The sequence below is a fragment of the Cornus florida genome, unplaced genomic scaffold, assembly GCF_030987335.1.
Source record: "Cornus florida cultivar Cherokee Brave unplaced genomic scaffold, ASM3098733v1 CherokeeBrave_3.0.0_Hap2_Chr06, whole genome shotgun sequence".
NCBI lineage: Eukaryota > Viridiplantae > Streptophyta > Magnoliopsida > Cornales > Cornaceae > Cornus > Cornus florida.
The window spans coordinates 45,392,619-45,409,639 of NW_026775576.1; the positions used below are offsets into that span (position 1 = coordinate 45,392,619).

Consider the following 17,021-nt stretch of genomic DNA (forward strand, 5'->3'; position numbering starts at 1 on the left):
GAACATTCGAGAGCTCAAAGGAGACTCACGAGCACTCGAACTACAGTGCAAAACTTCTCTAAGTCTTATGGATTTCAATCTTTGCTGCACGGTATTGGCAACAAGGTCAGAGAGTGCCAATATAGAACTTAAATATTTAGATGGACTTGGGAAACCTCGAACAACTAGTACATTTTGGAAATAAAAGCTCATGCACAAGAGTACCATTTTGAAGTTCCGAGGAAAATGCCGGATAGAGCTGAAAATTTTCAGGAATGAAAGCAAGAATTTCAGGAAGCCTAAGAAAACCTAGTCTGAATTTTTGGGAACACAATTTAAGAAAGTTCCAGACAAGGTTAAGTTTTTGGCTTTCCTTAGCCATTTCCCAGAAAATTTTAAGGCTCAGGTGTTTAAAAATTAGGGAAGCATGGAAATAGAAAGAATTTCTTCCCTTGATTGCTAAATTTAAAGTCGATAGCTAGACGAAGCAAGATCATGCATTAGTCCTCATAAATTGGGTCCGTCAAGAGGACTTTCTAAACTTTGCAAATTGGGACTATGCCGTTAATGTAAGGCTTAAGCCGTTGGCCATTAACCTTGAAGAGAGATCCATTGGTAGGATCTTGGAATTCGACTGCACCACGAGGAAAGACGGCGGTGATGACATATGGACCATCCCACCGTGAATGGAGTTTACCGGGAAAGAGTCTCAATCTAGAATTGAAAATCTAAGCTTTCTATCCGGGGGCGAAAGACTTTTTGACAATATGTTTGTCATGAAATGCTTTATTCTTTGCCTTATAGATTTTTGCGCTTTCATACGCATCATTTCGAATTTCCTCAAGTTCATTGAGTTGTAATTTGCGAGTCGAACCGGCTTGTTTGAGATCAAAGTTAAGCCTTTTTATGGCCCAATTAGCATGGTGCTCTAATTCGATTGGGAGATGATAAGCTTTTCCAAAGAAAAGCCGATATGACGACATGCCAATGGGCGTCTTGGAAGCTGTCCTGTTAGCCCAAAGCGTATCATTTAGTCTTAAGGACCAATCTTTGTGGTCCGGTCGAACCGTTTTTTCCAAGGTATGCTTAATCTCCCGGTTAGATACCTCAATTTGATCACTCGTCTGGGGTGATAAGGTGTGGCAACCTTGTGAATGACAGAGTTTTTAGAGATGACGGATTTAAGATAGCAATTTCTGAAATGAGATCCACCGTCACTGATGATTGCTCGGGGCGTACCAAAATGACTAAAAATGTTAGATTGAATTAATTGGATCACAACTTTATGATCATCAGTTTTGGTAGCCTCGGCTTTAACCCATTTAGAAACATAGTCCACCGCTACAAGGATATACTCATAGCCATAAGAAGATGGAAATAGTCCCATGAAGTCGATCCCCCACACATCAAAAATTTTAATAATGAGGATGGGAGTGAGGGGCATCATGTCTCTCCTAGATATGGATCCGAGCTTTTGGCAATGCTCACAAGATTTACAGAATTTGTAAACATCCTGAAACAAGGATGGCCAATAAAATCCGCTTTAAAAGACTTTGTCAGCAGTCTTTCTGGCACTAAAGTGTCCCCCACAAGTAAGAGTGTGGCAAAAATGTAGGACACTTGTGGTTTTATTTTTAGGAACGCATCTCCGGATGATTTGATCTGGGCAGTACTTGAACAATTCCGGATCTTCCCAAAAGAAATGCTTGACTTGGGAGAAGAACTAGTCTTTCTCTTGTTTGGACCAATTGGGTGGAATTTTGCCTACTGCTAGATAGTTGACAATATCCGCAAACTAAGGGAGACTTGAATGGGAAATCTGAAATAGTTGCTCATCTGGAGAGGAGTCTCAGTCCGCAGCAAATTCAGAAGATTTTTCAATGAGTAAGCGAGAAAGATGGTGTGCGACAACATTGTCGGTCCCCTTTTTGTCCCGAATTTTAATGTTAAACTATTGAAGTAAGAGTATCCATCGAATTAGGCGGGGTTTGGTCCCTTTTTTTGCGAGCAAGTGCCTAAGAGCGGTATGGTCCGAGAAAACTATGACCTTGGAGCTAAGAAGATAAGAGTAGAATTTATCCAAGGCGTACACTATAGCTAGCAACTCTTTTTCAATGGTGGTGTAATTTAGTTAAGCATCAGAAAGAGTCTTACTAGCATAATAGATTACGCATGGAAGCTTGTCCACATGTTGGCCCAAAACTGCGCCTAATGCATAATCGGATACATCACACATGATCTCAAAAGGAAGAGACCAATTTGGCGGTTTCATGATTGGGGCGGATGAGAGGAGAGTGCGAAGTTTAATGAAAGCTTCCATGCAAGCTTCATCAAAGCTGAATGGAACATCCTTGGCAAGAATATTGCACAAGGGCCAAGAGATTTTGCTAAAATCTTTGATGAAGCGACGATAGAATCCGGCATAGCCAAGGAAGGAACGGATTTGACAGACGAAATTTAGATGAGGGAGATTAGAGATTAACTCAATCTTAGCTTTATCCACCTCAATTCCTCGTTCAGAAATGACATGTCCTAGAACAATGCCTTCTTGGACCATAAAGTGGCTTTTCTCCCAACTTAGAATTACATTTGTTTCCTTGCATCTTTGGAGTGCAAGCGATAGATTGTGGAGACAAGAATCGAAGGAGAAGCCAAAGACGGAAAAATCGTCCATGAAAACTCCAAGAACTTTTCAACCATATTAGAGAATATGGACATCATGCACCTTTGAAACGTTGCCGGAGCATTGCATAGCCCAAAAGGCATGCGTCGATAGGCAAAAGTTCCAAAGTGACATGTGAAGGTTGTTTTCTCTTGATCTTGGGGGGCGATTGCCACTTGGTTATAGCCGGAATAACCATCAAAAAAATAATAGTAGCTCTGACCGGCTAGCCTTTCTAGGATTTGATTAATGAATGGGAGTGGAAAATGACTATTCCTCGTTGAAGAGTTGAGTTTCCGGTAGTCAATGCACACACGCCACCCGGTGGTGGTTCGTTGTGGCACGACCTCACCCGCTGAATTTTCAACAACGGTGAGGTCGGATTTCTTGGGGACAACTTGAGTGGGACTTACCCACTTGCTATCAGAGATGGGGTAGATGATTCTCGCATCTAGCAATTTGATCACCTCTTTCATGACCACTTCCTTCATGTTAGGATTCAACCGGCGTTGGACCTCTCTAGAAAGTTTCGCGTCCTCCTCCATATGAATGCGATGCATACAAATAGAGGAGTCAATTCCTTTCAAATCAGCCACTGCCCAGCCAATAGCTTCTTTATGCTCTTGTAGCACCGCTAAAAGGCTGGCTTCTTGGTCCTTAAGAAGGTCCGATGCAATGATGACTGGAAAAGTTTGATTTGTACCAAGATACACATACTTGAGATGAGCCAGGAGCGGTTTTAGCTCAAGTTGTGGTGGCGATTTCAATGATGGGACCGGAGGAGTAGTGGAGAGTTGAAGAAGCGGTTCTTTTAGAATTTTCCAAGGAGGAGTATCCATGATAGCACCAACATCAAGCAAATAATTGACTTCTTGGATGGATTGATCAATATCAAAGTTTTAGAAGTCGAAATGAGACATGCAAGTTTTAAGAAGATCTTTGCTTAGAATGAAGGGGAGAGATTCTTCAACCACTTCATCGATGACATCAACAAAAAAACAATCATCCTCATTGGAAGGATGTTGAGTTGCATGGAGGATGTGGAATTTGTCTTGCATGTTTCCAAAAGCAATGTCCATCAACCCAGTTCCGTAATTAATGGAAGTGTTAGCTGTAGCTAAGAAGGGCCGACCAAGGATCAAGGGAATGTGTTTTTTTGGATCATGGACCGGTTCCGTGTGGAGAACCACAAAATCTACCGGGAAGTAGAATTTGTCCACTTTAATTATAACATCTTCAAGAATGCCCCGTGGATGCTTAACTGATCTATCAGCCAGTTGCAAAACCACGGATGTTGGCTTAAGATCTCCCAACCCAAGCTGTAAGTAAACTGAATATGGAATTAAGTTCACACTAGCTCCTAAGTCAAGGAGGGCCCTCTCTATTTTGTTGTCACCAATGACACACGAAATTGTTGGGGCACCCGGACCCTTATACTTTGGAGGAGTGTTGTGCTAAATGATAGCACTAACATTCTCAGTTAATCTTACTTTCTTTGGCAAACGATTCTTGGAAATTTGCTTTTGAGTGCACAAATCCTTGAGAAATTTTGCATAAGGAGGGATTTTCTTGATAACATCCAAGAGAGGCAAGTTGATCTTCACTTGCATGAAAACTTCCCACATGTCTTGAATTTTACAATTCTTATTCCTAATATGTGTCGACTCTTGGAGACATTGAGAAAACGGAGCTTTTGGCTCATAAGAAGTTTCCACATTTGGGGTGACAAGCTTGGGATTTTCATGAGTAAGATTTGGATTAGAAGAGCTGGTATTTGGATTTGGATTTTTCGAAGGAGAATTTTTCTCATCTTTGTTTCCATCAACCTTGTTGTCAACAACTTGACCACTCCTAAGGGTGGTGATTGCTTGAACATGTTCATGACTCGGCCTACTCGGAGGAGGGGTTTCGTCAATCACATGCATCCCTCTAGGATTTTCAAATGGTTGAGCGGGAAGCTTACTCTTGTCCTTTTGGAGCAATTGATTCATGGAGTTAGCTATTTAACCCACTTGATTCTCAAGCTTAGCTATGGACTGAGTATGAGAATGAACCATTTGGAGAGTGGGTTGCAAAGATGTCAAGAGTTGCATGTTGGAATCCATCATTTGCTTATTCAATGATTCCATCATTTGCTTGTTTGCAGCCACGATTTCATCAGTTAGGAACACACGGGGTTGATTGGAGACATTTAAATTTTATGGAGGACGGTAGCTTGAAGAGGCCTGAAATTGCCGATTTTGAAATTGAGAAGAGGGTTGATTTTGATGCCCTTGATTTTGAAATTGAGAATTTTGTGGGGCTTGTTGCCTCCGCGAAAAATTCGAATGATCTTTCCAACCCGGATTATAAGTGTTGGAATATGGATTGTTTCCAGGCCTTGAGAATATGCCATTTGCTTGCTCCTGATTGGGATTGGAGAATTGCTCCGGTGTGGGGCAATCTTCCGAGAGATGGAATGGACTAGTGCATAATGCACACACCGTACTAGCTGAATTTTGAGACAAGGAAGGAGATAGATATGGTGCCATCAATTGATAGAATTTATGAGCTATGGCATCCACTTGAGATGATTCTTCCCTCATTGTCTTCGGTTGACAAGGGTTGGTGTTCTTGGCATTGGTTGAGGCTGGAACCCTAAGAGAATTGTGTTGCAATGAATTCTCACTCAGATTCTCTAGTAAGGTCCACACCACATCCGCACTTTTAGACATGAACATCCCTCCACAAGAGGAGTCAACCATGAATCTATGGGTGTCGGTCAAACCAGCATAGAAAGCTTGCACAAATTGCCATTTTGGAATTAGGTGGTGTGGACATTTCCTAAGGAGGTCTTGTAGTCTTTCCCAAGTCTCATGGAGTTATTCCCCATCGCTTTGTGAAAAGCTAAGAATAGAACGCCTCGTTAGTTGGTCTTACTCACTAGATAATATTTCTTTAAGAATTTTTGTTGCAATTGAGCCCATGTGTGGTGTGTCGCCGCACCATAAGCTTAGAGAGTGTGCATTAAGGCGAAGGCCAAGTTTTATATTTATAGAAGCCACTACTACCTTTCACTATAAATATAGCTAAGGCGAATAGGGATCGTCCCAAGGGATTGTGAGGGTCGAACAAGGTTGTGAAATTGCTATTAGGGCCAGTAGGTCAAGTGATCAAACAATTGGTTGGTTGGTTGATTAGACTAGAGAGTAACTAAATTAAACTAAGTGATAACAAAAGAATACAACTAAGAGCAAATAAGAGAGATAAGAGTCTTGGGGTTTAGAGATCACCACCAAGCAATGCATTTCTATACCATTGACAAGTGACTAATAAGGGCAAATGGTGTGTTACAATAATGGTGTGTGTGTGTGTGTTTGGTTGATTCAACAAGCAAGGATGACTAGTTAAGCATATATTGTCTAAACATCATGTGAAAGGCACAATATATCTAAGCAATGAAGCATATATTGTCTAAACAATATGAAAAAGGCACAATAGATCAAAATAAGTCATTAATCATTTCATTAAGCTCACAATCCAAATACAACACAAGGTTAAAGACATATGCTACTTACATTTAAAAGCATGGATCATCAAACAACAAGCATGGATTGTCCTCCCATTTAACACTATACTACATCTACACTTCTAGCATGAAAATAAACTAAGGGAGAGGCACAATCCATAAAGGAATAAGTATGAACCATCAAGAAAATCACAAGAGCATTCCATTAAGTACTATGTTTTGACAATCTCTAAATCTATAGCATTAATACACATAGACATGCATCAATAACACAAAATCTAGAGATAAGCACATGAACATCTATTCTAACATACATAGACATATGGATAGAATGAAATGATCAATTGAAAGCATTTAACCACATAAATCATTGAACAATCAAGATCTATATATATCTAAGTGTCAAAACATTAATTACAACACTAATCCCTCAATAATACACAAGATTAAGATATAGAAAGCATGCTTGGGGCTAACTCTAGCCCCAAGAGGATGTCTAGCCACTCATGGTAATGTTGCTTCAACCCTCAAGGGCTAACTCCATGGAAGAAATCTGTTCCTTGTTGATGAAGAACTCCCCCCTTTGTGTCTCTAGCCTCCTCCTCCTCTAAGCTTGCTCTCCAAGAGATGATATGATATGATATTGGCTCTTTTTTGTAAAAAACAATCCTTATCCTTATATAGGTAGGTCAAATGACACCCAAAATGAGCTGGGGTCGTGCAGATAATATTCTCCAATGATTGGATAAAGGGAAACTTTCAATAAGCTAGAAATTTAATTTTTTTGCACTAGAGGAAGTTTGATCGATCGAACTTGGCTGAGATCTATCGAACTTACGCTGGATCGATCTTCAATGGTAGCGCTTTTTGGATAAAGACAAATCTGAGATATTTTGAAGATATTTTTGGGAAAAGGACAAAAGTGGTTGGTAGGGTGGTACAACTAGATAAGATCAATCATTTGGATAAGGACAAAGCAGTTCGATCGATCGAAGAATGGTGTTAGATCAATCGAACTTTTGAGATCTCTGAAAATGTTATCATGGCTCTGATCCATCTTGAAGTGCTGAGATCGATCATGTTGGATTGATCGAACTTTGATCTGAGATCGATCGAGTATGTTGATTTTCACCTTTTTCTTCCTTTTGCTTCCACTTGGTTCCTTTCTTTGATTCATCCTATAATTGCTTCAATTATGCTCTTATTTGGCTGAGTTAGCTTATTTTCGGGATAAGTGTCTAAAAATGGAAATAATACGAAATCAATCTAAAACGGTAAAGTAAGATAGATAAAGGTACTAGAATTCCTAAGCTTAAGGGGTTTAAATACGCACTTGTCAGCTCTCATCACACCCCCAAACTTAAATATTGCTAGTCCTTAGCAATGAACTAGAAAGTAAAGGAATGAAATGAACAACTATACAAGTATGAATGTAGAAAATAATAAATGGATAACGCCACTTTCGCAGGGAACACGATTGCACTTAGCATATGCAACAAGCCTTTTAGACCCCTAGGTTACCCCTAGTGGACGAGTGAAGTCTCATGAGGGTTCTCAGAAATGATACCCACAAACATTAAGCTCATTCTCACAAAAGAGACACCAATATTGTAAACAAACATTGGGAGAAAACTACCTCAAGTATGCAATATTTCAAACATTTCCGATCAATCTCCCAAAATCTTAACATCAAGCAAGCAAATATGGTCCTCTACACATCAAGAAAATGATCATGCAAATCAAAACAACTCTACAATCCTTTTTGAGTGGACCGGTATCAAATGTGTTGCTATCTTAGCCAACTAGAGAAATGATCACATCCTTACCCTTAAACTAGCACACAAATCTAATATTGATTATCAAGACAAAAAGTGAACCTTTTATTAAAACTTTATTGTTCTAGGTGCGCTTATTCTTTTCACTCGATTTTTTTTTTTTTTTTAGGATCAATGATAGAAGTATGGTGCAATGTGTTGAACTATTAAGCTTTCTAGTGATTCATGAGGTTGAGCGTTAGGTCAATGACTCCCAAACCAGACAGCTTTAGGGTATTAGGCATTCAAATACCCATACGGACTTACAAGTTCAAATCAACTAGGCTACAAATGAAGACAACAACCATCTAATCATTTCCCACTTCTCACCTTTTGGGAGAAGTACTCACCTTTTTTTTTTTTGAACACAAGTTCAATTATTAACCTAGAGTTTGGGCCCTCCACCTTTCGACACGAGAAGTTCAGTGCTTGATGAGGCTAGAATCCCGGCTACTTAGTGAAAAGGGGTTATTATCCATCTTTATCAAGAATGAAAGCTTTCAATGCACTATTAGCTCAATTGGGATATAACCAATTCAATAATTAACAAAGCATGTACCCCACAAATGAATGCTAGTGTGCGTCTGTGCTAGTGTAGAATACTAGAGTGAATCTCAAAATAATCACAAAATCAGGATGATGTGGACCATAAGTGCAAGCAAGATATCAATCTTTCGAAAAATTTACTCCTAAATGGCATCCATAAGGCATACAAGGAGTATTGGACTCTTAAGTCAAGAAATTTTTAAATGTTAAGCAATATAGTCCTCAAAAGATCAAAATTACAGTTAGATATGGACCAATCATAAAAATATCCCTCAAATACACAAGTCATGCTCAAAATTTTGAATTTAAAACTAACACTGCAAAGCACCATTCCGCCAAACTTAAATGTCAATGTCCTCAATGTGCAAAGAGAACAAAGGAAAGAGTATACCAGTGCAACTAAGCAAGAATGATCGGGACTGAAGTATCCAAAGTGGGTGGCATGGCCCCCCCAAACTTAGGATTAACTGTGGTCCTGAAAAGATGGCACTTAGATAAACTCATCAGATAACAAAATAGGATAATCAGTGCACAGTGGACATGAAAGTGTAAATGAAATAAAATAGTGAGAGGGGTATAAGGGTGATCCTGAAAATCGGGTAGCGCTCTCTCACTGAAGTCACTGTGATGTACCTGATGGAGTCAAACATATAGAGATAAGAATATAACACATGACATCCATAACAAAAACATTCATAAATAGAAAATAAAGTACTGGAACATCAAAAGATCTAAGCTGACAGACCGGCTGTAAAAATAATAGTATTATTTAGTAACAAAAGTAAAGTATCAATAGTAGAGAAGGATCATGAAAAGATAGAAAAAACTGGAATCTCAGGAAAATAAGGCAGGACGGGCAGGTCGGGCTTCGTGGATATCTCTAGATAGATCTCAGAACATAGTCGCGATATCCGTACAGAAGGTAGCAAAATCAGCTCTGTGGGCCGTAAGATCATCTCGTATAGCAATAACAACATCCTCAAGGGTCTGCAGGAGTACTTCAAAGCTGGGGGTCTGATCTGGAGCCTCAGGTATAGAAGAGTCAGAAGAATGAAAATCCTGAGTCTACTCCTGCTCATGAATGGGCGACCCAGCTGGAGAGTGCTGCTTTGTAGCGTCTGCAAGGCATTCTAAATCAATGTCCATGCGCTCAGTAGCTGGATCGACTGGTGTGTCGTCTGCTGCGAGATCTGCTGCTGCTGCCTCTGCCTCCTCAACATCTAGCTCTTCTGTAACCACTACTGCATGGTCCTGTAGTCTAGTAATGATGGCATTGTAACTCTTGTCCCGGTCCTTCTTTAAGAAGTGACAGAAACCTCTCTCAGTGTGCTCTTAAGGATGAAAAGGATAGCGCTGGTCAATCAGAATCTGGGTGATGAAGTGGCCGTATGGGAGAGACTTAGCCCTTCTGGGCTTCTCCTTGCTGATGTAATCGTCAAATAGCTTCCTCATCATGCTCCAGATGAGCGTGGGGACAGATACCCAGTGGCCTGTGTAGAATGCGTAGAAGGATGTCAAATAGTCTCCTCTCCACTGGATCATGTGCCCGACAATATATATATTCTGAAAAAGAACGGAATCGAAGAACCATAGGTCATCTGGAAGGAATGTGCGGGTGGCGAAAGTCTCGCCATCGGCATGGTGACCTGTAAGAAATACTGCCATGTCGGCATAAGAAGACCTGTATAGCCTCGGATATAGCTCTTGTAGCTTCAGAGGGCTTCTGTGTGGACAATGGCAAGAGCGGACTAGCGAGTCCACAGTGATAGTGATCTGATGGCCATCTATGGTAGTAACCAGCTCTGCTGTGGTACGTGGAGATGGTCGAAGGTTCTGGAAGAACAACCGTACTAGCCGCGGGTAGACTGGCTCAGTAATTGGGGCAAGAATAGCTATAAGGCCCCTCTGGATAATATCATGGTAAGCTGATCGAGTCAGCACCGGTCTAGATAAAAAGTCTGTGTCAAACACTAACGTGTGCATATCTAGGCGTGGGCCTATCACGCTCTTGAGCTGGCTGGCGTGGTGGGGATGGTACTGGTGAATGCTCAACTCCAGCATGTGGTGGAGATGGTAATGGTGTTAACGCAGGCTGAGCTGCAGAGGTGGATGGAATATGAGCATCCTCGGCCTAATGAGAAGGTGACTGAGGTGGAGTAGGCTGTACTGGCTCCTCCTGTGCATGAGAGGGCTCTGGCTCCTCTATCCGTGGTCTGATAGGTCTTTGAGGCCCGTGTTTCCGCTTGGCAATAGTCTTGCGCTTAGTCATAGCCTGAAAAATAATTTAAAAGCTTGTAAGGGGAGTTAGTACCAGAATTAATAATTGAAAGTACAAAATAGAAACATATATGTCAAATAAGATAGACAAAACATATATGACATGAATCTATGCAAGTGACAAGATATGAAACATGCTAAACAATGTAAGTATGAAATGCATCCAATGTGGAATATCACAGGCATTGGGCATATATGAGATAGCATGAACATAAGGCATGATGAATGAAGTGTGTGTGTGAGATCTGTGAAGTTCAATTGATCACAAAAAGGTTTGAGATCGATCTCAAAACTTCGATCGATCTGAGTTATGAGTTCAATCGATCTCTTAAGATCTATCTGAGATTGAAGTTCGATTAATCGAACTGTGCAAAGGTGAAAACTCAAAGGTCACAGATCTATGACTTTGGAAGCACGGGGGCCACACGAACAAGGTTGTGGGCCCATCAACATAACAATCCAATCAACTACCATCACCCAGACAAGGCCCATACTCCCAAAATCGAATCTAAATACACAAATAAATACAAAGCATATACACATATATGAACTCAGTGTTTCGAAGCTCATTAATGGTAGATTTATCATAAAATTGGCATGGATTGAACATGTAAAGCATCTATGTATAAAATCTAATCTTCAAAACCTAAATGAAGCCTCGAATCTTACCTCAACCGAAGAGAGAAGTGGAGATGAAGAGGGAATGAGATCCGAGATACGATGAAGAGATAGAGAGATTCGGGGTGAGCTTGATGTTGCCGGAGGTGTCACCAGAGATGAGAAAAATAGAGAGTGCATAGTGGCGATGACGAAAGAGGGAAGGGGGTTAGAGTTTGATAGAGTTGGATAGATCTTTGTAATTAATCTCACAACTCTCGGTTTCTATTTTAAAAACATCCCCGACAGAGTTCGATCGATCGAACCTCAACTGAGATCGAACGAACTTTGTCTTTTCTCTTTTTTTTTTTTTTTTTTTTTTTTTTTGAACAATTGAATACACAATAATAATTAAAAACTAAATAAACTAAAATATTTTTGTATTTTTGAAAAATTTTTGAAAAATAAAATAAAATGAAATGAAATGATAATAAAATAAAATAAAATAAAAATAAAAATATTTTTGAAATTTTGAAATTTGAAAAGTCAAAATAAAGTCAAAATAATGAAACGAAGAACTAAAATCTATTAGAACAAGAGTTCGATCGATCAGACAGAGAGTAAGAATATGTAGGTTTATGGCTCAAAAAATTGGCTAAGTGTTGGAACTTGAGATCGATCGAACTTGAATATTAGATCGATCGAAGAACTTCAGATCGATCTTGAAATGTTTTCAATCGATGAGTCAGAGAGCTGAAATATGCAGGTTGATGCAGGCTCAAAATTTTCTAAGTGTTGGAGAACGAGATCGATCAAACTTTAAAGTTGGATTGATCTAAGGTCTTTTGATCGATTTGAGAATTAGTTCGAACGAGGTGATTTGGATGCAGGTCAAAATTTTTTCTAAGTGTTGGATACAGGTAGAAGTTCGATCAATTGAACTCTCATTTGAGATCGATCGACCTTATGCAAAATGCTCAATCACAACATAAAAATTCATGCAATCCTAATCATAGTTCCTAGCAATGCATATGAACCAAAAATAAGTATCTAGACTTCGCAAGAAATGAAATTTAAGATAGAAATGAGGGAAGAATAGGGTTTTGACACCCTGCGAAATGTTTTGCTAGTCTTTAACGTCTCTAGCAAAACATTGGACTCTTTTAGCCCGAATCAAAGATCTTATAATGCATCCCCTCCTTGTTGGGGTGATAGATGCTTTGAACTCCACCCAAAAAATGGTTCTTTGAAGAACTTGTTGGATTAAGCTCAAAAGAAACTTTTGATCCTTTGTGTATGCAATCAGAACCTTTGGGCTTTCATGCCCTTTCAAAGCAAGAATTTAAAACAACACTTTGAGAATGCAAGGTTGAAGATGATCCCTTTGAAGTTTTGGTCTTACACAAAAGCTCACTTCCTTGACATTGAAGATCGTGACATTTATCTACAACATTATCCTCTCTTTCATATTTGTCAAATGAATTGGGTGTGGGATTAAAGATATTCAACTTCACCTTCATATGGCCAAAATGAGATCTTCATTATCCCTGTCCTACAATTGATGTTGGCATTAGCGGTTGCCAAGAAAGGACGGCCAAGGATAACGGAAATTTGGCTTTTAGGATTGCGGGCCGGTTCCGTGTATATGACAACGAAATCAACCGAGAAGAAGAATTTATCAATTTTAATTAAAACATCCTCAATGACACCCCTAGGCTTCTTGATCAAGATGGGTCGGCAAGTTGCTAAACTACTGACGTCGGTTTTAATTCACCTAGGCCCTATTTGACATAAACCGAGTATGGAAGAAGGTTAACACTTGCTCCTAAGTCAAGAAGTGCCCGATTAATGATGTGTTCACCAATGATGCATGATGTAGTGGGTGAACTGGGGTCCTTAAACTTTGGAAGAGTGTTATTTTGCGAAATTGAGCTTACTTTCTCGGTCAAAACCATTTTTCTTGGTGTTTGGCTCTTGTTCTTCCGCTTTTGGGTGCACAAGTCTTTCAAGAATTTGGCATAAGTCGGAATTTGCTTGATTGCATCCAAAAGTGGAAGATTAACTTTTACTTGTCTAAACATTTCCATAATTTCATTGGTTTTTGCCTTTTGCTTTTACTTCGAAATGGACCCTTTTAAGGCATCCGGAAATGGAACTTTTTCAAACACTTTTTCAGAATTTTCTTTTGAACTCTCTTCAACACAAGAAATTTTCAAATCACTTTGTTTCAAATCATTTTTCAGCAAAAATTTTTCAACATCATTTTTCAAAACTTCTTTTTTAAGCACATTTTTCAAGACTTTCTCATTCACAAGATCATGTATATGCAATGAAGGAGGAATGGGATGTGAAACAGGATGGGTGACAATTTGAGGTTGCACCGGTTCACTCTCTTCATTGGACATTCAATGGTGGCCTTTGATGAGCGCTGAAAAGTGCCTATTTAAACCCCTTAAGCTTAGGCATTCTAGTACCTTTATCTATCTTACTTTACCGTTTTAGATTGATTTCATATTGTTTCCATTTTCAGGCACTTATCCCGAAAATAAGCTAACTCAGTCAAATAAGAGCTTAATTGAAGCAATTCTGGGATTAAACAAAGAAATGAGCAAAGTGGAGAAAGAAGGAAGCAAATGAAGCCAAAGGTGACAAACAGCAAAGTTCGATCGATCCAAGTTCAAGGTTTGATCGATCGAACAATGATCGATCTCAGCACTTCAAGATAGATCCAAGCCTTGACCCAAAGGCATAAAGTCCAAAAAGTTCGATCGATCCAACACCACCCTTCGATCGATCGAACACTTTTGTCCTTATTCAAATGATTGATCATATCCACAGCTGTACCACCCACTAACCACTTTTATCCTTTTCCCATAAATATCTCTCCAAAATATCTTGGATTTGTCTTTTCCCAAAAAGCTCAACCAGTTGGATCGATCTAGCCTAATTTCGATAGATCTCAGCCAGTTCAATCGATCCAAGTCTAAGGTTCGATCGATCGAACTTCCTCGAGTGCGAAAAAGTTAAAATTCCATCTCATTGAAAGTTGTCCTTTATCTAATCATTAAAGAATATTGTGTGCACGACCCCAGCTCATTTTGGGTGTCATTTTGACCTACCTATATAAGGATAAGGATTATTTTTTACAAAGGGAGCCAACATTATTTTTGATATCATCTCTTAGAGAGCAAGCTTAGAGGAGGAGGATAGAGACACCATTGGAGTTTTTCATCAAACAAGGAGCAGATTTCAACCATGGAATTAGCTCTTGAGGGTTGGAGCAACATCACTATGAGTGGCTAGACATCCTTTTGGAGCTAGAGTTAGCCCCAAGCATGCTTTCTATATCTTAATCTTGTGTATTATTGAGGGATTAATGTTGTAATTGATGTTTTGACACTTTAATATACATAGATCTTGTTTATTCAATGATTTATATGGTTTAATGCTTCCAATTGATCATTTCATTTTATCCATATGTCTATGTATGCTAGAATAGATGTTCATGTGCTTGTCTCTAGATTTTGTGTTATTGATGCATGTCTATGTGCATTGATGCTATAGATTTGGAGATTGTCGAAACATAGTGTTTAAAGGAATGCTTTTGTGATTCTCTTGATGGTTCATACTTATTTCTTAATGGATTGTGCCTCTCCCCTAGTTTATTTTCATGTTAGTAGTGTAGATGTAGTATAGTTGTAGTGTAGTGTTAAATAGGAGGACAATCTATGCTTGTTGTTTGATGATCCAAACTTTTGAATACAAGTAGTATATGTCTCTATCCTTGTGTTGTATTTGGATTGTGAGCTTAATGAAAGGATTAATGACTTGTTTTGATTTATTGTGCCGTTCACATGTTATTTAGACAATATATGCTTCATTGCTTAGATATATTGTGCCTTTCACATGATGTTTAGATAATACATGCTTAATTACTCATCCTTGCTTGTTGAATCAACCAAACACACACACACCAATATTGTAACACACCATTTGCCCTCATTAATCACTTGTCAATGATATAGAAATGCATTGCTTGGTGGTGATCTCTAAACCCCAAGATCTCCCTCTCTTATTTACTCTTAATTGCATTCTTTTGCTATCACTCAATTTAATTTAGTTGTTCTTTAACCAACCAACCAACCAATTGTTTGATCACTCGACCTACTAGCCCTAATAACAATTCCACATCCTTATAATCCCTTGGGACGATCCCTACTTGCCCTAGCTATATTTTTAGTGAAAGGTAGTAGTGGCTTCTATAAATGAAAAAGTCTTGGCCCTAGCTTTAAAATTCACGCTCTTAAGCTCATGGTATGACGACGGCCACACTAAGTTTTTGACACCGTTGCCGGGGATTGATTGATTAGATTTGGCAACGTCGGATTTGTGGAATTGATTAGGATTAGTACTATTTTGATCGTGTCTTTACCTTACTTCTATTTTTCTTGTTGGTTACTTATTGTGTTGATTACTTGACTAGGTGCATTGTTGGAGAGGAAGCAAGCAAAGGAGCCATCAAGCATTTAAGCAAACAAAGAAAGCAAAAAGCTAAAAATTCTAAAAATTTGCTAAGTTAAGCTTTAAATTTGGAGTTGAAGTGTTAAAGGACCTTTGTGAGACTTTCTTTACTCAATCCCTTAGTTAAATCATCGGCCCGCGTAAAGGCTTATTTTTAATTATCTTGCATCATTGTTGTTAAAGCATGGGAGTATGAATTAAGTGTTTGTGGAAGAAGTCTAATTGCATTGTTGTGAAGGCATAGTGTTTGTCATTCTTTGTGTTTGTTGTGTTTTGCATTGTGCATGCATGGACGTTGTTCATTGAGACCAACTCTTGTCCCTCTTGATTTGCATGTTGAATCTATCATTAGAAATCCTAGGGGAAGAGGAAGTTCAAATAGAGCCAATCTATCAATGGATGACCATAATGACAATCATGTTGAGGACCTTAGTCACATAGACCCACAAGGTATCCTTCATCCCAATGTGCACAATGAGAACATACAAGTACCATTAGGCATGCCTAGGCCATTCATTCACCAACCACCACAACAACAAGGCCAAGTTCTATATGGAATGCCAAGGCCAATGTATGCTCCACAACCTCCCATCAACAATCAAGGAATTCAAAACCAAGGTGTTCATGTTGTACCTCAAGTAGCTAATCCACCTCTTGCTTTAAGAGACCATTATGTGCCTAATGAGTATAATGCACCTACATGCATCCAATTGCCTCCATTTAGAGCACATCATTATGAAATTAAGCCACAAACCATTCAAATGCTTCCTAACTATCATAGACTTTTAAGTGAGGAATCTTACAAGCATTTGGATGAGTTTCTTAAAGTATGTTCCACTGTAAAATACAGGGACATGTCGGAAGAGGTTTTAAGACTCAAACCTTTTCCATTCACCTTAAAAGACAAGGCAAAGTATTGGCTTAACAATCTTAGGCCTTTTTCAATCACTTCTTGGGCAGAAATACAACAAGAGTTCTTGAAGAAGTACTATCCGGCTTCAAAGACCAATGCCATGAGGACCTCAATTCGAGAATTTTCACATAGGGGTGGAGAAACGTTTCATGAGGCATGGGAACGCTTCAATGAATTGCTTAGGAAGTGTCCACATCATGACAT

At 39.1% G+C, this 17,021-nt stretch overlaps 1 pseudogene; it reads right to left on the minus strand.

The window, feature by feature from the left end:
- Positions 1-16,922: 16,922 nt before the first annotated feature.
- Positions 16,923-17,021, minus strand: LOC132315276 (small nucleolar RNA R71; annotated as a pseudogene).